Genomic DNA, 22,491 nt, shown 5'->3' with positions numbered 1-22,491 from the left:
CATCAAGTCTGAATTAGCCTGTGACTAAAACACTCCATTTTGATTTTTACTAAATGAGTTGAACTGGAAAAATGAGAATCGGTTAAACAAATGAAAGAAACTACTGATAAACTCTAATCTTTTAAATTTTAGAATGGTATATCATCTCATGCTCCCCATATCTATGGTGAACAGAGAGAGGACTTTCTGTTACTTTTTGTGTGTCAGTTCGTTTAAGTCCAGGATGAAATGAATTTGATATTTGACAAAGAGTTCAGTTTGTTGGTGATGACAGTGATCCATTGAAATATCCAGTGGATTTTTGGTCAGGTCAACTGCATAATCTTCTCTAATTATTTCTATAGTTCTCCATTACATAATCTATGTAAATGTAAATGTAAATGTGGTGGGGATTGGGAAAGCAGAGAGCAGACTATGAATCACTTTCTACATTTTAACCTTGAACATGTGGCATGTCCATACATGTAAAATTCATGTGCCCAGTACAATCAATCATTTCACAGTTTATCAGTCATTGCAGGTTACCCCAAATTTGTTTGGCCACATTAATATGCATCTATTAGGAAAATAAACACAAATGGATAAAGTGAGATAAAGCCGCAGTTCATTTCTCTTCCCACATAAGTCTGTTCTTTTACCAAGTCCTTTAAATAAAACCGAACTCTTCCATCATTAACATTAAGATTTATTTTACATTAAGTTAGATTTGATATTAGCAATTTTATCATTCATGTCATCTATGAAAGAAGCAAAAATAATGGTTTTTGTTTTTCTGCTATAATTTCAGTTGTTTATTTATGTTAAATTCTGCCTGTACAAAGAGTTATGGGTAATCGTTTTAGGGTTAATCTGTTACTGCATGATTAAATGTAAAAGGAAACCATTCAAAAGTCACAAGAATGAAATGTAACAGAATGCACAAGGGGTCAATAAGGATGTGTATTTTTCCTTCCACTATGATCTATTGCTATTCAGAACAATTGATTAGACAGGTTCATTATTGTTTTGCAACCACACATGAACCATTATTATCCACATTTACTCCCTAAGGTGTTCTCATGGACAGTTTTTCAATGATTTGTAATTTCAAGTAGCAGCAAGCTTACAATTCACTCTGTTTAACTTTCTTGGTACTTTAAAGAGGATTACCAAATTCTACAATCTAAAGGCCATTGGAGCAGTTGCAACCTTCCAGAAAATTTTTATCAGAGTGACAAATATTTATTATCCCTAAACTATAGCCAGTCCCTAAAAGTGATTTTACTGTAACCTACATAGATTAATCATTGAAGAGAAAACTATCATTCTGGAGCTGAAATCTTCTGCAAGTATAGCCATAAACTATCATTAAAAAAAATATGTGCTGAGGGTTGCAGTAATTTTAGAGCAATATATAAAGGAATTATAAAATATGTTATATTGAGGGCAATTATGTTGTAAATCTATATAACACATAAAGTAAAGATGGATAATCTTGCCGTGGTATGATAGTACCTAAAGTTTTGTCCTGTTTAATTTTTTTCAAATTATAAAATAACTTTTCTCAAAAACAGACTCAAGCAACCAAAAAGACCAAAAGTATTTTCTGTATGGAATTCTTATTAGGTGTATGTGTTTAAGAAGTATTGATCTTTCGTTAAACTCTAGTTTGCATTTCTGTGTATGAATCTATATATGTGTCCACTCTTTTATGATAAGAGTAGGTTCCATTCCTCTTGGAAATATGTGTTATTTTAATATGTTGGATCTCTGAAATCAAAGTCATTAATCTGGCTCTTGTACTTACACTGGACAAATTACTGACTTTTTAATACTCTGATCTTTATGATGGGGAAAATAATAGGAGCAATCTTTGAAATTGTTGTGAGAATTTACATGAGATGGTATATAGTATATGCTAGGCACATTGTCTGCCAGAAAGAACACACACAAGGTGAGTCAGGAAGAGGGAGAGGACCACATGTGTTAGAAGCAATGTAGTAGTTAAGACAACATAGAAAGACTTGAATTTTTGTCCCATTATTCATAATAAGGACTTTAAGGACTCGATGTGTGAAATCCATAAGCACAATAATAGTACTTTGTTAAAAGTCACATTCTTCAGAGACAAACAATTGCAAAAGAAGGAAGTGAGGAAGGTCCAGCACTGAAGCTACTTTATGTTAAAATTTTAAGGATTTTCAGCATGCGTTATATTTCTAAAAACCAGCCTGTTAATAGTGGGCCATTCTGACTTGTAAATGCCTAGCTACCAGTAAAACTCTTAATTTTTTTCTTATAAATTTATTTTGGGTTTCTATTAAAATCCATATCTGTTGAAATAATTCCTATATTATTTCACACAAAATTTCTGAATTTCTGATAATAAGTAAAACTAATACATATTTAAAAATCCATTCAAAAAATTTAGGGGCTGGGGTTGTGGCTCAGCGGTAGAGTGCTCACCTTATACATGCAAGACCCTGGGTTTGATCCTCAGTACTACACAAAAATATATGAATAAAATAAAGGTATAAAAATTTATATAATTTTAGAACTCTGTGTGTGTGTGTGTGTGTGTGTGTGTGTGTAATATTGAATGATACAGTCAACAAAAAAAAAATAAATAAATCTTTTGATGTTAGAAATTAAACCCAGGGCCTCATATATGCTAAGCCTGCACTCTACCAGATTACACACACACACACACACACACACACACACACACACACATGCTCCAGTAAGCAAAAATTTGTATATATTGTATATCTGTATACTCTTAAAACACATAGAAAATACTATCTCAATTTGTAACATTGATTTTATTACTCTTAAAGGAATGATTCAAAATCTAATTTTGAAGTATCACTGAATTTTCAGCTGGATTTTTTCAGATAGTCTCACCCTCTTTGCTTTGTGAATTTTGGTTTCTTCCTTAAAGTGGAATATGTCACCTTTAAAAAAAAAAAAAAAAAAAATATATATATATATATATATATATATATATATATATATATATACAATGCCTTTATTTTATTTATTTTTATGTGGGGCTGAGGATCAAACCCAGTCCTTCACACGTGTGAGGTGAGCACTCTACTACTGAGCTACAACCCCAGCTCTGAATATGTCACTTTTAAAATAATTCAATTGGATTTATTTGCAACAACTTTTCTTTGACAGGAAATGATAAAAATTGAAGTGTCTATTCACTTTATGCAAAGTGTTCAGCCCAGGGCAATGCTCTCAAACTTTTCTGTGCTTAAGAATGTTCTGGAAGACTTGTTTAAAATGCTAATTGATGGGTTTGTCCTTATAGAATCTAATTCTGTGTAGCTGAGGTAGGGCTCAGGAATGTGTATTTTCTTATGACCCATGAGGTGATTCTGATAGAGGTGGTCTAAAGGCTATAAGTTTTAAAAATGGGTCCAGATTTTTATAGCCTGTTTATCAAAATTGTCTTCAAATTTTAATAAAGGACCTCTTTATTATCAAAATCATCTTCAAAAGAACTTTAGGTTGATTTCTAATAAGTTTGATAGTAAGTGTGACCTGTGTCATGGCCTGATCTAAATCTTGTTTCTCAATGACACTATAAACTCTCAAGGCAGGATTCCTGCACTCATCAGTGTAAGCAGAGACTAAAGATAAATGTGCAACCCCATTAAACCAGGACTGGAAGCTAGGAATCTCACACACACTCTCTTCTTCTTAGTTTATCTTCAGTTTAAGCTTATTCTCCCTTTTCTTTCTCCTAACTTAGATTCTCTCTCTGCCAATTTCCTCCCTCTTTATACACTCTTAGCTCATAATCTTCTCATGGCCTACTTTTTTCCCCCCACCTCTGTCTCCTAGATATCTTATCCAGGGATAAAAGAGGAGAAGGTGAATTCTGGTCTTTCATAGATTTTGTGGATTTAAAGTGCTGGATTTGGAGTACAGGGCCAGGAAAAAAGTGTTAGGTAAACACAGAAGAAACATTTGGATGCTGACTCTGCCTAGGCTAGATTCTTCTTACTCCCAAGTCTGCTCTAGAAATGTCTGAGTTTTTACATTTTTTCCCCTAAACCAAACAAAAGCCAGAGCTGTATCCTCATTAGAGAAATTAAAAAATCAGATAATATGGGGCTGGGGATACAGCTCAGTGGCAGAGCACTTGTCTAGCATGCATGGCAAGAGAACCACAGCATCAGGCCAAAAGAATGGCTTTACCTGAAATGTTAGAAATACCTCTCCCTGCCCCATGAAGCTTTTACTCTGAGAGAAGTGACATTTCTGGTGCCATCTTTAAACTAACAATTCCATGATCTATAAAGATAATTGCTTCACTCTCTAGATGCAAACTCCTGTGACTGAAATTGGGACTTATGGATGATCCAGGTTTAGAGACTCTTGGAGAAATCACTCATGAGTCAAACATAGGTTTGGAGTGACACTTATGTCAAAAGAATAAATAAAATATCAAAATCTTATGTTATATTTAAAATTTGTAAAGTCTTAAGTAAGTTGTCTCATTATACCTATTTCAGATGGGTATAATGGTCTATGATTTGCTTGGAGAAAATATTTTGAGAAAACAGTGTATGAGGCTGAACTGCCTCATAAATGTGTATGTTGAAAATAATAATGGTATTGATGATATGAGCATCTGTTTTCTTCTAGCATTTTCAGACAAAAATGTGACTTCTAAAATCAAAGACACATAAGCATATGTAGGTAAAATGTGAAACTCACCTCTCTGCTTACATGTCTTTGGTTGATATTTCACAGACAAGAAGTTTTGTGAGACTGAACCCTAAATGATCTGTTAATGATTTGGGATTTTAAACAGTTCACTCTGAAAGCTGGTTCTTGTAATCAAGTTTGACATGAAAATAGTGCTGTCATTAAATTCAAGGAAATACCACAGTTTAATGCTTAATCATATTAAATTTAAGATAATTTGTATGTCATGAAGCTGTTATTTTGGAAACATGAATTTGAACTTTACTACTAAGCAGACCAAATATCTACATAGACTTTTAGCCTTACAGCACTTCAGTATTAAGTTGTAGTTACAGGAAGCTGGTATGGAAACTACATCTATTTATTAATTCTATTTAAATGCTTTAGAGAATACATACATGTAATTAAAATGTCAGTAATGACAAATAATAATGCCATGATTAATTTCTTGTAAAACTTGTATTGGTCTTTCAGGGGAAACATTCTTGTTCCTTTACCTGTTTTAGGAATATCAGGAATATTCTTTGTCTCTAATGTGAAGCATGGTAGAGTCGTTCTCTTTTTCAAGCAGTTCTGATTGTTGTCCTACACATTTTTGTGAGTAGATGTTGTTTGGGTGATGGGAAGATAGAGATTATGCTGGATTTCTTGCAAGGTCAGTTTACATAGTAAATTTTGATAGTGCTAAAAAGAAGACTTACATTTTCAAGCTAAGTCATTAAAAACGTGGTGCTTTGTATATATTATATATTAACATTATTATATATTTTATATATAAAAATGTATATTATACATTAACATATACCTAATAGGTCAGTCACACCCACATAAGAGTTTTTATATTTCTTAGTGATTCCATTTACTTGACACCAATGGTTTTGTCTAATTGTGCGAACCTGTCATGATACCTTGAGCAAAACATCTGATATCATTCCATAAGGAGTTAGGAACCATTAAAGAGAAGTCCACAGCTTATACAATCTACAATGCAAATGAGAACATTGTTTAAACATAAAGTGGAAAAGAAAGTCTGAAGGAGACTAAAATATTTTTTTTAAATTAAAAAGAAAAAAATACAGTCTTTGAGCCTAAGTTTTCTTATATGTTCTTCAAAGAATTAATGCAAAATCGTCCAATAGGTCTTTGTCTTCCCACTGTAAGGATTCAAACTTCTCATCATGCACAGAAAGATCTTCCAGTAAGAACCCCCCACCCACCCCGCCAATTCAATGTTGTGTTAAACTTCATCTAATTGTTCAGCTAATTCTTAGGCTTCTCCAATTTTACTGGATATGATGTTTTTATTGGGGTTCATGGAAGCATGGCTAATGACATCAGCAAGCTTTGTAATTTCTCACTGCCAGTTTTCTACACAACTTATACTTTTGTCACTCAAACTGCACCAAATTGCTCCAACAATTAATCTTAAAGCACAGGAGTAGGGGGACTTTTAAATGGACTCCTTCTTGGGATTGTGTGTTAAAAACAGAAACGTTCCCATGAGTGAAGGGGATAAGTTAGCTTTTCTAGCCTCTGTCTCTCCCCAACTCTCACTTTTCTCTGCCACCTCCCAAAAGGAATGAATTACATTTCTCTTCTTGTCCTTTAAATGAATAGCATAGTTTGGGTGAAATTATCGGGCAATTGCATGCCTTTTATGCAGATAATGCTATTTGATGAAAGCGGTGTTTTGATCTGCTGAGGATAATACAGATCCAGGGTTGGATTCATTGGTGAGAGTAAAGCTGTCTTCTGTGATAACTTCATCTCAGCATGAGGTCAGACGGGGAAAACTGGGATGGGGGATTAAAAAATGACACAGTCGGAGCAGTATTCAGTTCCCTGCTGTGCTCCTGGCTGCACACTATAGCTTATGTTTCTGATCTGTTATGGTATTGTCTGCCTTTCTCTCTCGGAGCAGAAAGAGATTGCTTAAAACTTTTCTTTTTTCAGCTAGAGGGATTAGTTCTGTGCAGCTTTTTTAATTAAAGAAACTGTATCTTTTTCAAGGCAATTTAAAGCTGCAAGGGAAGGACCATCAACATCTATAACTTAGTACTATTATCTGTAACAAAGTGTAAGCTCTAAATTTGATATTCAGAAATAAGGGAAGGAATCTAGAGAATTCTGTTGTATGTTTAACCTTCAATGGTTGCTCACATCCCTAAATAAGAATAGTAAATAAATTATTTTGTATAAGTCCCAAATATGTTTCTATAAGTAGTAATTTCCAGCGGCTTTGCTTTTTAGCTTAGCTGGGCTTGCTTAATTAAATCTTCATGATGATAGCAAAGTGCACTTGAAAATTGTGTAAGAGGAAATAGATTTGACTATATATCCTTTTCTTTACTCAGAGATCATTTTTAAACATTTCTATTCTACTGAAAGTGATAACAGTAGAAAATGTCTGCTTAATATGGGCAATTTGCATTTAAACAGTGCAAAGTACAACATTATGGTACTTTATCACAGTGAACCTTTGCATTTGTGATAAGCGGTCATCATCTTTATTAATCTGAGGGGAGCATGGATTGAGTCTATCCAAAGTGATGATGAATTTGTCAGGACGTATACATTTGAGTTGAATTTATAGCTCAATTTAACCCAGGTTAATGTCTAAAATCCTCAAATGTTTCAAATAAGGCCCATATGGTTATCACTTTACAAAGCATACAGGCTCTGCGCTTCGGTTGCAACATACACATCTCCAACTAAATTCCATGCCAGATCAATTAGAAACAGTCCTCCTGAGCAGACAGGAACAAACAGAGATTGTTTCCCCAATACCAGCTGAACCCTTGTCTTGAAGAAATGAAAAGCAGTCATCTTAAGCTCTGTACTTCTTACCATTAAAAATCCAAAGAAAATTTGGAAAACAATAAAGGTTTTGTTATAATGTCAAATTTAATATAAAAATCTACATTTGTTAGGTGCTCATTTCAAATTTTTCCCAATATTCAGTAATGCTGCATTTTACTCAAAAAGAAAAACAAAATTTGATTTGATCTCTTTGCCTCTTCCTTTTTTTTGGTCTTTGCTTGCAGCTACGTTTATGAGACAAGTCAACCAAGTTCAAAGGTGGCACCTTCTAATGACTAGAACTTCAAAACTAAGTTCCATTAAAACACTGATGGTCAGAGAAGTAGAAAAGTGTACTTATTAAATATATTTTCAATGTAAATTGTTCATGATGTATTCCTTTTTAAAAATAGGAAGTCAGAATAATGACTAAATATAATAAAATATTTTATTCACATAGCCATTCATTTATTGAATAAACATATATTGAGCATCTTCTATAGGCCAGTCCACGTGTTAGGTTCTATGGGTTCCAAGATGAATAAGATAAAGTCCCTTTGCTCCAGGAGCTCTGTTATTGGAAAGGGTCCATACAAAAAACAGGGTGGTTGTTGTTGTTGTTGTTGTTGTTATTATTATTATTATTATTCTGTGGGGCTGGGGATTGAACCTAGGGCCTTGGGCATGCAAGGCAAGCACTCTACCACCTGAGTTATATCCCCACCCCAGGGTCATCAATATTATAACACAAGAAATTCAGTTAAATCACTGCTAAGAAGGAGGTGTCACTAATAGATCCTTTAAATGCTAGGCATTCCTGAGACCTAGATTGCAGGATATTAGAAACTAAAGGGTCAGCAGCAGAAGGAGAAAGAGTTGACACTTCTGGAAAGTTAGAAGATGTTTGATTCATCTGATACTGAATTATATTCACCTGATACCTACATAATTTTTAATATATATTTTTTAGTTGTCAATGGATCTTTATTTTATTTCTTTGTATGTGGTGCTGAGAATCGAACCCAGTGCCTCACACAGGCTAGGCAAGTGCTCTACCACTGTGCTACAACCACAGTCTTTGATGCCTATATTTTTAACCTATAAATAATACAAGTTGATTCATAAACTGGATCCTGGACTAGCTGAAGGATGTTATCTTATTAATAAAATTGTCCTTCTGTGTCACCTATGTGTGACAAACTTTGCCAGCAGCTAGTGCCTACCTCAAATACACCATATACATACTACTTACCAATGAATTTATTTTAAAAAATGACAGATTTTGAGAGGCACTCCATGATAACTATTAATTATAACAGTCCCATCTTTCACTGTAGAACCATGTGATAAGTTTTAAACACATACATTGAGCTTAACCAAAATCGAAAGTACTACGTGTTAAAAGATGCCTCTGTGCTCAAAATCCTTCACAGAACTTGGGGTCTTTTATGAGGCACTAGAAAAACCACATGAGCAATTGGGTTTGTGTTCCCACAGCTGGGTTTTCACCAAAGGTCAGAGCCACATGCAAGCTGGGTCTATGCAATAGAACACAAACCAATGTACTGGAAAAGCATGGCCCCATTTAGAGATTGATTTTTCTGATCACCAGTCTACTCTGTGGCTCCAAAATGTATGTGCATTGATAGAGGCCTATCTTGACTTAATTAAGATAATGAAAGCATATTTTCCACAACAAAGAGTCATTTAATTTTATAACTTTGTCAGTGATCAAATTAGAATATCTGTTTTACAGTTCCCCTCAATCTAACTGCCAAGGGAAATAAGTTATTTTTGCAAGTGTAAAACAACAACCTGATAATAACTTTATGGCTACTTGAGAGTCTTAGGTGTAAAATTTAATCTCTAGTGCTGTAAATTGTTGCAGATTGCTTGCTTGCTGTATGCAGATGGTTTGTTGATGGGAATACTTAGGGTGCCTAGAACTTGGGTGACCACCAGCCTTTAGTCTGTTTCAAGTGGCCCATCGTCGTGTATTTGTTGTTCTCAGTTGATACACAACCTCCTTCTGGCTATATCTGGATTGTGGGCTCTCCTGATGTTTCAAGGTATGAGCTGGTAGGTCTATGTGCCAGCACTTTGGCTCTCTATGCCATTTCCTGCAGTTCCTCATCAGTGTCTCACATTCCTTGAGTGGGAGTGGTTACAGCTCAGGTGGCAACTCAGTTTAAACTCAGTAGTCAAGCACTGACCCTCAGTTTGATTCAATAAACCCAAAGAATGCCTATAAAGTTAAGTGTTGTCTACATATCTTTTTGGAGAATCTCATACCTGACTGACCTGGTGCTCCCCTTCCCCATGTCTGAAAACCTCCCACAACAAAGAAGGAAGTGGCTGCAGAGACCTTCTGCTCTCCAAGAAAGGAAGGCAGCAGTAACAGTTGCCACCCAGTCCCTTCAGCTCCAGGCTGGATTCTTAGGAGAGGAGAAAGTAGATAGTTTCTAAATCAACGGCCTTAGGGGAGAAATACCTGATGCTCCAGCTAAAATGGGCAGGCAACACCTTCAGGTGGGGCACTTGACAACTTGGCTGAGTTTTGGCCCATGGGGAGTTGGACCCCTAGAACAGGCTGGCATCAGCTCTGTCTCAGCAGCTGGGCAAGAACCTGTCCTTTTCCCATCCTTCATTTCAGATGGCACAGCAGGGATCTTTCCTAAGCTCAAAATGAATCTGAAGGATAGGCCCATTATCTTCTTCCAGAGCACATTTTAGAGGTTTGTTAAAGCCTCAGGCATGCATCCACAGGTAGGGATAGGGGCTTTGAGGGAGGCTGGGTCCTATTTTCTTTTTGCAGAGCTGTATGTCTGTGTGACAAAGGGTGGAGGGGCCATGGGAATGCATGCAGCCAGCTTGGACCCCATTATCTGGTGCATTGCTGGCTGTGTTAACACCACAACATCACCAGCAGTGTGGGCAGTTTGCTGCGAGCAGAGGTTTGCAAAACAGACAGCAAAGTCTTGCATGTTTTCTCCTACTCCCCCCCCCCCTTTTTATTACTGCTGAGGGCTTGGATGAGCTACTAGCCATTGCCGCCCTCCCATGACAACAACTCAGTGAGGCAAAGAGCCTGATGGTCACGTAGTGAGCTGCCTCTATGCTTTCTAGGGATGCATTTGGAGGAGGAAGCATGTGGTACAGTTTGGCACTACGTTGTCAGTTTTTCTTAATGGCCTGAAACAACGGAACTGTGTGTGTTATGTGTAAAAGAGAGACACTGATTCTGTGGAGACACAAGTTTAACACACTTAGACTGCTGGGGCTGGACTACAGGTTGCACCTTACAGTTACAGGCAGATGTCATGGAGGACACCTGCATGGTTTGTCCATCAGTGTCACCCTGGCATTGAATACACAGTGCTGTAATAATGAGTTCTATATATTTTTTTAATCTAGTAGTGTGAATGCAATAAAACAATATATACTAGATAAACTGCATCCACTTAGTGTGAATGTTCAGCACCACGTACTAAAAAAATTTTGAATATAACTGTAACAGGGAACTGGGCTGGAGGAGACAAGCTCCAAGATTTATTACCATTTCTAAATTTTATGAGTTCTATTGTTTCCTTTGTTTGTTATCAGTGTTAGCTATAATGAGGGTTATAGGGGGAAAAAAAGAGCTGAAAAGAAGACCCCCCCCCCCAAGGTGGCTCTTCTGTTCTGGCTTCTTTAGGATAAAGACAGTCTTTTCCCTTTATTGTGTATTCTTACTTAGCAAGGTACAAAAGAGCAAGGAGAGTTTTACTCAGACAGTTGTAAAGTTTTAAACACTTAAAATATATTTGTGAGAAATGGACCACAAAAGTGATTTATTAAGCATCCTAAGAGTTTCCTTATGATCATGTCAGAGATGCAAATTTTGAGCAGTTGGCCTGGTCGTCTTGTAATATCTGAGGTATATTTTCACAATTGACATTTTTAAAGATAATGAGAATAGTTACAATGAGAGGGAGATATAATTCATCCGACCCCACAACCTTATTTTTTTTTAAGTGTGATTCGTGCGGCAGGACTGTTCCCAGAAACGTGTGTGGGGGTGTTTTGCATCATTAGCACCCAGGAGCGGGGTCGGGTTTGCTTATTAATGGTACTTCTCAACCATTGCGGTGCGCTCGCTCACTTAGCAACTTCGGGAACTCAAGACTATGCATGAGTCTGGGCACTGTAATTCGCGCTCAAGAATTCTTTTCTTTAATTCTACCCAAACTTTGGAGAAACTCTCTATCATAAAAGTGCAGGCTCTCCTTGGAGGCGTCGTCCTTCTTTTCGCGAATGCTAGATTTGATTTTGTTCTGCACGCAGTTAAAAATACAAATGTCTTTCTTTCCGGCCGAGTCAGGTTAGGTACAGGTTGGTAGAATCCTCCGCTCTTACAGCGTGGAAGGTGAATGAAAAGGCTCGGAGCGCACCAGTTCTTCTGCTACGCAGCTGGGGAGAGGTAGGGGTTGGCGGCGGCCCGGGGAGGCCGGGACACTGACTCTACCCGCAGGCTGGCGGCGGGTCCCAGCGGAGGGCGGGGAGACGCTCCGGCGCCCCACCGGGAGCCACGCGCACTCCTCCTCCCCAAGCTCACACTGCCCACCCCGGCCCCTGCAGAAGCGAACGGAAAGGTGCCTGGAAGTGGCAAGGGGCTGGGAAGCCAGTGAGCGGCTCTGTGAAGGTCGCGGGGTTTGTTGCTCTAAAACTCCGAACAGTGGGAACTTCGGGCCATTTAAAATGCTCTCCTGCAGGGCTTTCTGCTCGCCAGCGGCGGCGGCGAGGGAGGGGGCTTTGGAGGGCTGGGATCCCGGAGCTAGTTTTGATGGGAACCAAAGTGAATAGAAAGTGGCATTGTCGCGGACTGCAGTAAACTTTTCCCCCCTCCCACAGCAAACAAAATTGAGGCAGGGGCAGTGTTGGGCTACAAAACTAAGGAAAGACTGCAGAAAGAGGCGGGTGATGGGGGGGGGGAGAGTGGGGAAAGTGGGGTTGGAGGCTTTAGAGGACTCTAGAGTGCGCCCCTCGCCAGTTCATACTTGTTGGAGGTACTTGAACCCGGAGGCGAGCACTTGTTTTAGACAGTGCAGAGCTCGGGCTTGTAAGGAAGTCTAAGGATTTAGTGCAGCCCTCCCCTGTCCGAAGGTCATTTGCGCTTTTCAGTCTCGGAGGAGAGGACACTCTGGAAGGAAAGGCGCAGGTCATTTTCAGAGGCTCTGTGAAGGACGGGCCGCCTACCGGGGGTGGCAATCCTTAATTATACCCTTCTGCCTCGGAATCCATCTTCCCGGCAGTGTCTTGCACTCCCACCTCCTCGGGTGACTCAGCTGACCTGAAATGCCCACCCTACGGAAGATCAAGAAAAGTAGTTTTCTAAGAAGGTTAGAGGTTTGATTACACAGAGAAGTGTTTCCACTTAAGTCCAAAGCAATTACCCGCCCTTCCCCCAGGTCCTCCTCCCGGTCACCGGGAGAAGAAAAGGACAGACCCCCACGCACGTACCCCCGCACTTTGTTGGTGCGTGTGAATTTCAAATGGCGCTGTAAGTTCATTAGTGTTTGCAATCAGCGGCGGGCAGACCCCTCATCAGAGCCGAAAGCCGGCAAGAGCCATTCATCAGCGTGAAGTGTTATTCATGGATGACCCCTAAATCACGGCAAGAGTAGTAGATGCACTGATTGGTCACAGCATGGGAGCCTCGGTGCTTTCCCCGAACCCGACGCGGCCGGGAGGAGGGAGGGAGGGAGGGGCGGCGAACGTGGTTCAGTCCGGCAAATCCCATTTGACAGAAAAAGGCAGTAAACGGGGAATCTCTTTTTTTTTGAATAAAGAAGAAGAAATAAAGTACCTGTCATCTTGACAAGTGGCGGAGCGGAGGAGTCAAGGATTATAAATGATCACAGCCGGGTCCAGCTCGCCCTGTGATTGGGCTCTCCCGCGATCAGCACCGGGGGAAGCGTATGGTAGGCTCCTCTCCCCTTCTCTCTCTCTCTCTCTCTCTCTCTCTCTCACACACACACACACACACACACACACACACAACACACACGGACACGTGTACGCGCCTGGTCTCGGGCACACTCGGCCCGGAGCGTCCCCCCTTCACACAATTACGGTCCTGGATGCTGCTCCCTGGCACGGCGCCCTGCTCGCCTCCTCACCTTTCCCTCCTCTTCTTCCTCCTCCCTCGCCTCCTCCGTCCTCCCGCTCCCGGCCAAGAACCGAAAACTCCGGGCCGGCCTCGTCAGCCGCGGAGGAGGCTGGAGGGGGCCGGCGGGAAGGGAGAGGGGGAGAGCGCGGGGGAGAAAAAGAAAGTGAACTCATTGGCGCTCCGCGCGCGCTTCCCTCCCCTCGCCGCGTCCCTAGCCCGCCGGGGCCGGGCGGTGGGCAGGGAAGGAAGTTGTAACACTTGCTGTTCTCCCCTCCCCGCCCCCTCTCCCACACTCGGCTCCCTCGGCGGGGCCCCCTCCCCCGCGCCCGGCTCCTTTGAATTTGGCCAAGCTCTGGGTGCGCGCTGCTCGGGTGGACGCGGCTGCTGCGGCCGGGTAACGAGCCGGCGGCGCGGGCGAGCCGAGCGCGGTAAGTGCAGCGCCGCCGCCGGCGCACCCTCCTTCCTTTCTGGGGTCCTAGTGCCCGGGCCGTGGCGCCGGGAGCGGGCGGGCGTGCGGGCGGGAGCGAGCTCAGACAGCGCGTTTCTCCGAGCTGCTCTAGGAGGCGGCAGCAAGTTGGCCAGCCTTGCTGGCGGAGGAGCATCTCCTCAGCGTGCAGGCTCCCCTAGGTCTGGCCTCCGGGTTCCGGCCTCCCGGTCCCCGCCCCTCCTTCGCGTCAGACACCTCGACTGCCGGCTCAGGTGGGAACTTCACCCGCGCCTCTCACCTTGGGAGCTGGGCATCGCGCCCACGTTTCGGGGAGCCGCGGGCTGCCGGGTTCCCCGGAGGAAGGCAGACCAGAGCTGGGCGCTCGGTGGGGGCAGGGAGTCGAGATGGTCTTGCCCTCATCGGGATGATACCCAGTTTTGTGGCGAAGCCCCTCGTCCTCCAGGAAGGTGTCTGACAGGATCCTGTGGGGCTTCCAGCGAGCGGGAAGCCTGGGATCACCACTTTTCTGGGAAGTGGAGAGAAGGCTTCCCCAACTGCCGGGCAGCCAAGTTGGAAAGGAGTGAAGGAAGGAGAAGTAGGGGCTGGGGGTTCTGTGGGGAGTGGTGGATCACCACTGAAACTTGATCTGGAAACTCTGGATGGGACTAGAAACAACAACAAAAACATATTCTGAACTGGGCGGACGAGTGTGCAACTCAGTGCCCCTTTCGTATTTTACAACCGGTGTGAATGGACTTCAAATATTTTAGGTTGAGGTGGGTTATGTCTAGTCTTTGCTGAGCATCTTACTATGCAGTCCGGTTCCATTCTTACTGCTTCACCTTTACGATAGTTGTAAAGGTAACTTGTTAATTGTTATTGTGGAGAAAGGATAACTGTGTATAACACAGCAGATACATTTGTTTTCTGAGGTCATTATAATTCCAGGCTAAAGAAAAGTTTCCAGGTAGTTTTGAGTGGGTGAAATGGAATGAAAGTGCAAGAACTGTCCTTGCACTTTTTACAGGGCTCCAGGCATCTGGGATGCCTGGGAGCAGGGCGCTCTCTTCATAATACTTTATTTCTTATCTTCTGACAATGTATTTGTCAAACATTTGTTGACTCTGGCAGAATGCACTGGGTGGTCTTTTAACTAGAAACAGAAATATGTTCAGGCATTACTTCTCCCTTCTGTTGTGAAATGGAGAGAGAGAGAGAGAGAGAGAGAGAGAGAGAGAGAGAGAGAGAGAGAGAGAGAGAGAGAGAGAAAGGGAAAGGTGGACCTTTTTGGCTAGCTTCGGATAGTACCCCCAAAAGTGGTACAATTTAACAGAATTGACATGATTTCCTTAGTGCTAAAAATATGATGCATTCCCCCTCTCTCCATCTCATACCTGCTTGGAAGAAGCATTTGTAATTTTTCCTAGTATAGTAGGAATAGAGTTTATATTAGGAGTAGCTGTACAATTATAATTCATTATAAATTTTAATATTTTAATTAAAACCTAAGTTTTTATAAATACACGAGTACTCTTACTTCATGCATTCCTTGAATTCACTTGCAATTATCTAAAACTTCTAGCTTAATATTTGAAATTCTTGTATGAGCCTAGAAAGTTTCGATTTGTGATTCTAAATGCAGAGCAAATATTTAATTCTTGATCTAAGAGTGAGAGGTTAGTTCAGTAATAAGACTTGCTAATCCCACTTTAAAATGTCATGGCAATCACAAATTATTCCTAAATTCTTCAAAGATATGGGATTTATAATGAGTTTAGTCATTCTATTGTGTATTTCAGGATTGTGGTATCTCTCTTCCTTTTGCATTTTTTCTTGGCAATCTTGCCTCTTTTTTTTCCTTACATGAATTTTAATATTTCTCTTATTCAGAGGTACTATTTTTTTCTAGTAGTGAATATATTTTATTTTAGAAAACTTAAATATATATACATATATTATTAGGGAAAATTGTTTCTTTGAATGAGACAAGTATGTATGTACCTACACTGCACAGTTTTATGGGAAAATATGATTTTACAAAAACTATTCCAGTGTTTATGTATTTGTAAAACTATGAGTATCCTATGCCAGTAGGTTAAGATTATTAACCTATAGAAAGAGAATATCGACTCTAATAAAGATTGCTTCATTATTTGAAATAAAGCAGATAGATTTTTAATAGAATTGTGACTAGTTATTTTTCCAAATGGAATCGTTTTGTATAACTGTTTATTTTCTAGAAAGAAAGGTTTTAGGTGAAGCATAGAGGCTTTTCTTACTAAAATCTTGTAGGCGTGTCATCAGTCTTTTGGTTGGAAAAGGAACCTGCTTTATTAGGAGGAAGACAAAGAAAGATAAGAAAGCTTATCTCTGAATAGAAGAGAGCTTCTAAATAGAGCAAAAAGTTTTAAATTTATTCAGGAAAAAAAAACTAGCTAAACAATAATGATCCAGTTAGTAAGTTAAAGCTTAGCTTTCTTAGCTTTGCTTCTGAGAGCTCAGAGTGATTATTCTCTTTGTAAAAAGTCAAGCAAATAAGAAACCAGGAACAAGTGGATGGCTATCACTGTGAGTAGAATGATTGTCAGAAACCCTGAATCAGTGTTCGGCTGGATGTACAAAAAATGATGTTTTTGTAGCAGTTGTGAAAGTATGTTTGGATGAAGTTGATCCTATTTACAATTATATCTCCAGAAATATGTCCACAGTGCAATCTTAGTAAAAAATAAAAGTGCCATAAAGCTAACTTTATTAGTTTATTAATATTGATTATTTTGACAAATACATATACCTTTTTTCATTAAACTTTATTTTACCCTTTAAAAATTTGATTTCTGGATGGCAACAGAATGTCATCCAGGTATTATTTTTTATGTGAATCAGTGTATTCAGCAGCAGTAATGAATTGTCTGCCCTTTTCTTGAAGCTATGCTGTAGAGACCTGTTAAGCATGTTCAATTATATATTGCCTTTTATCCAATATTTTATTTGTTAGTCAAATGTCCATTTTGACTTTCAGGACATACTTCCTTTATGTTGGTTGAGAGTGTGAACTAAGAATATAATATTTTTTAAAATATTTATTTTTTAGTTATCGGCGGACACAACATCTTTGTTTTATGTGGTGCTGAGCATCGAACCCGGGCCGCACGCATGCCAGGCGAGCGCGCTACCGCTTGAGCCACATCCCCAGCCCATAATATTTTGCTGCCAAACTTTTTCTCTGATCTGTTCTTTTGTATTTTTAGTTGAAATCTGTGTCCATGTTTGTCTCATAAAGTGGGACGATTGTCCAGAGAAGAATTTAATACATACATTCAGAATGAAGAAATATACTGAAAAGGTAGCACAATAATACAATGTTATTTACACATTTCAACAACTGAGTTTTAAAAATTATTTCATGTAAACTTCTTTTAGGTCACATTTAAAACCTAATTTTGGAGATATTAGTTGTTTTAAGAGTCCTGATAAGAAATTTTGTGCTTTAAGAAAAAATGTCTTAGTCTGAAAACTGATTAATTGTTGTGTCTTATAAAACCTGATTTATTTTATACTTTTTTATACCAAGCATTACCATTATGAAGCTCTCCTTCTAATTGAGATTAATGTTTCTGAGCAAAGAAGTGGTTTGGAGGGCTGCATTCATTTTGAGTGCTGTTGTAATCAATTTTAGATACAGCATTCCACAATGGATCAGTTTGCATCCAAACCTGCCTTATTATGTAGAATTAACTTGTTGGTGATTGATAGTAATACTTCTCCATCTTGAAAAGTCATTTGTTTTCAAACAAGTGTGATGGCTTATATGAGTAACAAAATATTGCTTCTTATAATTAAAACATCCTTTTGAGGACCTAATTTGAACTTTTTGTAAGAATTATATGAAGCATGTGGAAACAATTCATTAATGTATTTTCAAGTAAAATAGCCTTTTCCCCTAAATACAATTTGCCTCAAGGTATAGTTTCTTGCCCATCGAAGGGATTTTATAGCTTTTTGAGTCATAAATGGTAATTATGATGCATCTAGATTATTTCCTTTTTTGTTTACTCAAGATTCTGGTGAATGTGTCAAAGATTTCTTAGAATATAATTGTACATCTTGTGCATGTGTTACAACTTTATTTCATTAGATAGTAGGCATAATCCTGGTAATGAAAGGTAATGCATGTGGAAATATGGGGAATATTTTTGTACTTACTGTGATGTTTGCATTCGTTTCTTATTTGTATCCAGTCAGAGTCAGCTTAATTAGTTCATTTCTTCTGAAAGATCACATTAAGATTTTCTTGGTCTTTGATCCATATTGCATTCTTTATTGTAGTTTCAATACATTATACTTATAGTTTCTATTAAATAAAATATTAAAAACATAGAAAATAAGATGATTATAGATATTCTATATTGTGTATAGGATTTCTAAAGAAAGATATAACTGCTTTATAATGCATGTAAAGTTCACACAATGATATCATTCTTTAGTTTCTGGCAAAAAAAGACTTGGTAGAAACTATGTTCCTTGTTATATTTTAATTTTCTTCTCTGTAATGATAGATTATTGGCATTGGGTTGGTGTTTTTCACATTTAAAACATTCATTTAATACAGTTTTAAATTCTCAAATAACGCATTTGAAATACCGTTTCTTAAGTGTTATCTTAGACCATGATGATATAAACTATCAAAATGTAGAAACATGCGTCAAGCTAAATAGGTGTGTCACCTAAACTACAATAGGAACCATTCATTTGAAGGAATTTTAATAACTATTTCCATAGTTTTGATTAAATAACAGGTGATCGGATTGTTACATCAGCTACATAGAATTTGTTAAAGATAGTGATCTACTCAAACCTGTGTCTTTCTACTTCATCACTTGCAAATTCATGTCAGTGTCATAGAACATACGTGTAAGTTATATGTGTACATGTTTGAAACAGTTTCAGATGATGATGATGATGATGTTGATTGTGGTGGTGATGGTGGTGGTGGTTGTGGAAAACTTACTGCTCCAATGATACCTTCATAGAATCTTAGAAGAGCTAGGGATGGGGTAGCGCTGACTTTTTGAATAAGTTTGTGATAGGTGGCAGTCTTAACTGAGTTCCAAGATTTCCTTCAGATAATAGGTAGTCCGAATATGTCTAGAAACAAGTAGGGAGTAATGTAACCAAACTGTCTGTGGTTACATTCTTTCTTGTAAATGTAACAGTTGATTATCCTAGTATAGATGTGGCATTTGTCCTGTTTCACTCTTTGTCATTTGCCTCATATTCATAGCCCTTTAGTGTACACTGGAACAGATAATACCTTTTGAAAATTAAATGTCTTAAGAAATCATGCTGCATATAGTCACACTTATATTCAGTAGTATAAATTATATAATTTATAGAATTCTATGAAAGTCATTATGGACTACCAATTTGTTGAAAAGGCATTTGTGAATATTGTGGAATGGTTTTGCTTCTACTACAGTAGTTGGTGAGGGAAGAGGGTGATGTGATTTGGTTGCCTTGAGATGGGATCTACTATTTCATAATAACTAGCTATTTTATAACTGGGTTCACTGAGTCTCTGCCTTAAAACCAAAAGCAGAGAGGAGGGAAGGAAGAAAGAAAAAAAAAGAGAGTAAGGCAAATAAAGAAGAAGGGAATGGGAGATGGGTGAGAGAGGAAGAGGAGAAGATATGAGAATATTTATAAGTAGTGATGTTCCTTTTAATGTTTTCAGTGTGTTTGAGGGGAAAAAAAGTGAAATCTAAAGGGCAAATTTTGTCTTTTAAGTTAATTGGGTAAGTACAGAAGAAAATTACTTAGAATTTTTTTCCCTTTTAAGTACATGCATTTTAGATTCCTGCTTAAAAATTAGAACACTTGTTTTTAGAAGTAATCCAAGAAATTTCAAATATTGTATATATTTCTTTATTTTGATGGAAGAAAAGAAATGCCTTAACACTTAATTTTGTAGGCATGCTTTCTTTGTATGTGGGACTGATCATGAGTTATAATTTTGTTTATAGAGACTTTAAAAAAAATCTCAAAGTGATTTTTTACAAAGATTATTTAGGAGATAACTTACAAAGGGCACTTAATTTGATGGACAGAAAGGCTCTTAATCTATGTATTTCAGTCATTTTGTCAGTTCTTCAATTATTAGGCAGACTTACCAGACTTTTTGTGATAATTCCTCTTCAGATGACTGTAATTTAGAAAGAAACAGCATCTTGGTAAGGACTGCCTATCCTCAGTCAGGTGTTGAAGCAGTTCTGAATGTGGTGAATATACGTATGAATGTAGTGCAACACCTCTGGGTGGTAGGATAGCGTGAATTTTTCATCTCCCTCTAAAAAGAAAGAAAAGCTACTTTTTCATTAGAATAAATGACTTCATCTTGAGTTAATCTCGACTAATATTTTGTGATCAGAACTGTTGGCCTCCTCTCAGCTTGAGGAGTGTCTTTTTGATAACAGGGGCGTTTCCAAAGAAGTCCTCATTCCAGACCGACTCCAGCATCTCTATTGTGTCCAGCCTTTGGCTCCTATACTGGCATGGTATCTTAGGAGAGTTAATGTACTTGGACTGCACATTGGAAGGTATGTTATGCAGAGAATGATAAGACAGGATTGAATTATTATGATTTAATTTACAACAAGAAATGCATGAAGTATTTTAGTGGGTTTGCATGAAGAACATGCAAATATGCTAATGTTGGAATATGTTAATTATAAAGTGAACTTATTGAAAAGTGTATCTATTGTTTATTTTCAGTCTACCAGATGCTCTGTTAAAGTGAAACACCTATGGTAATACTTTTATTAGAGAATTTGGGATTTGACAATGTGTAAGTAGAAAAAATTGGCAAGAGACTCTTAAAAAAAAAAAAAACTGGCCTGGGGCTTTTTATTTAAAATCATTATGAAAACCAGGAGAATACAGCTATAAATTTATTTCTTTCAGAATTTCTAATAACTTTCAGCTAAAGAAAGCTATCAGTCCTAAGGCTTTTAAAGAGCAATAAATCTGCAACTTTTTTTTCTCTTAGGAACAACAACAAAAAAGTCATTTTCAATGGTGTTATTGCATTTTTATATTTATAAGCAAAAATAAAATGAATATTTAAAAATGGTAATTTTCACATTAGTTTTTGTAATGATGAGGATAATAAATGTAGGTTACAATACTACAAATGATAACAATCCAGTAATTTAAATAAAGATTATAGATAGGTGACTCACTATAATACTGAGGAATAATGTAAACAACCTTATTTTTTCTATATTGTCACAACAAAAATAAGGTATTCTTTCAAGGAGATTGCTAAATTGTATTATAGTATCAATAACAGTTGGAGAATAACTTGACACAATAAAAACAACTGAAATGTTAATCCTCATCGTGTTAGCTAGTACTTTAAAGAAATACTCCAAATGAATTAGAAAAGCTTTTGAAAATAATCATATCTTCTAATAGAAAGAGAGTATATTTGTTGCCCTGCAAAACTATCAATGAACTGAGGTCCAGAAAAGGGTGAAGGCTGCAGAGAACTTTTGCGGAATGTTATCCTTAAAAAATTAGAACAGAGCAGACATTTTTCCATCCAGAATATATTTGTAAGTTGATATTTATATTTTCAACTTGTTTTTCTCCCTTGGGTGTGCTACAATATTTAGCATTTAAAATGAATTTTAATTTAAACAAAAATTTAAACTGTTTTATTAAGGTAAAGTATGCCTGTTGAACCAAAGATAAATCCTCAACTTCATGCTTCCTTGTAACTCTCTCTTGCCAGGTATGAATTAATGCCCTATCATATTTTCTGTGATTGAAAAATTAAGTAAAACAAAATTCTTCTTAAATGTCCATTTTTTTCCTAGCATATGAATCTCTGAATGAAAAGACTATGGCATTATAAAAATTTTATAAACACTGTTTGTATAAGTTGATTTGCCAACAGAGATTTTTGTAAGTTGTTACTAATCTTAAAAATTACATGTGTGTTGTGCACTTTGAATTAATACTTTATTAAAGATGAAATACTTTTTAAATGTTTTCTACTCCATGTTTTTATCATTATGTAATTTTCTATAGTATTTTTTTATATTTGGTAGTAGATTGCAGAGTATTTGCATAATGTTGTAACTTAAAGGAAATAAATCAATGTAAAAGATTAATTAAAAATTTGTTCCTGCTAATGGGCAGAATCATAGCCTTTGGGAATGAGTCCCCTGTGTTTCTCCTTTTATAGCAAAGCAATAAACTTTCTTTTTCTTTTTTCTCAAAAAAAATTTTTTTTTATAAGTATTTGAACTACAATACCTTTTAGTTGAAAATGTAACAGAAAAGAGCTAATTTTATATATTTACAAATGCAAATGTTATTTTATTAAAGTACATCTTTAATAATATTGATATGT

At 37.8% G+C, this 22,491-nt stretch overlaps 1 protein-coding gene and 1 long non-coding RNA gene across 11 annotated transcripts in view; one reads left to right on the top strand and one right to left on the bottom strand.

Moving 5' to 3' along the window:
* Positions 1-11,267: 11,267 nt before the first annotated feature.
* LOC308635232 lies at positions 11,268-13,764 on the bottom strand. Of its 2 annotated transcripts, none has more exons than XR_014019166.1 (3): positions 13,662-13,764; positions 13,003-13,146; positions 11,268-12,846 (listed from the first exon to the last, which is right to left on the bottom strand). It is a non-coding gene; the product is annotated as an uncharacterized lncRNA (long non-coding RNA). The 2 variants fall into 2 exon arrangements; XR_014019167.1 differs by lacking the exon at positions 13,662-13,764 and adding an exon at positions 13,349-13,478 and having other exon boundaries at positions 11,269-12,846.
* Positions 13,338-22,491, top strand: part of TENM3 (teneurin transmembrane protein 3) — a 606,711-nt gene continuing 597,557 nt past the window's right edge. For 8 of the 9 annotated variants that reach the window (XM_081269543.1, XM_081269542.1, XM_081269537.1 and 5 more), the window contains exon 1: positions 13,943-14,079. The gene's annotated coding sequence lies outside the window, so the exon portion shown is untranslated. Of the gene's footprint in view, positions 13,464-13,942; positions 14,080-22,491 lie in introns of those variants that run through there. The other variant, XM_081269536.1, reaches the window with a different exon arrangement.

The sequence above is a fragment of the Spermophilus citellus genome (assembly GCF_964194105.1).
Source record: "Spermophilus citellus genome assembly, chromosome: 16".
Lineage (NCBI taxonomy): Eukaryota > Metazoa > Chordata > Mammalia > Rodentia > Sciuridae > Spermophilus > Spermophilus citellus.
Note: the sequence above shows the minus strand (reverse complement) of the source record. Positions and strands in the feature narration are given on the sequence as shown.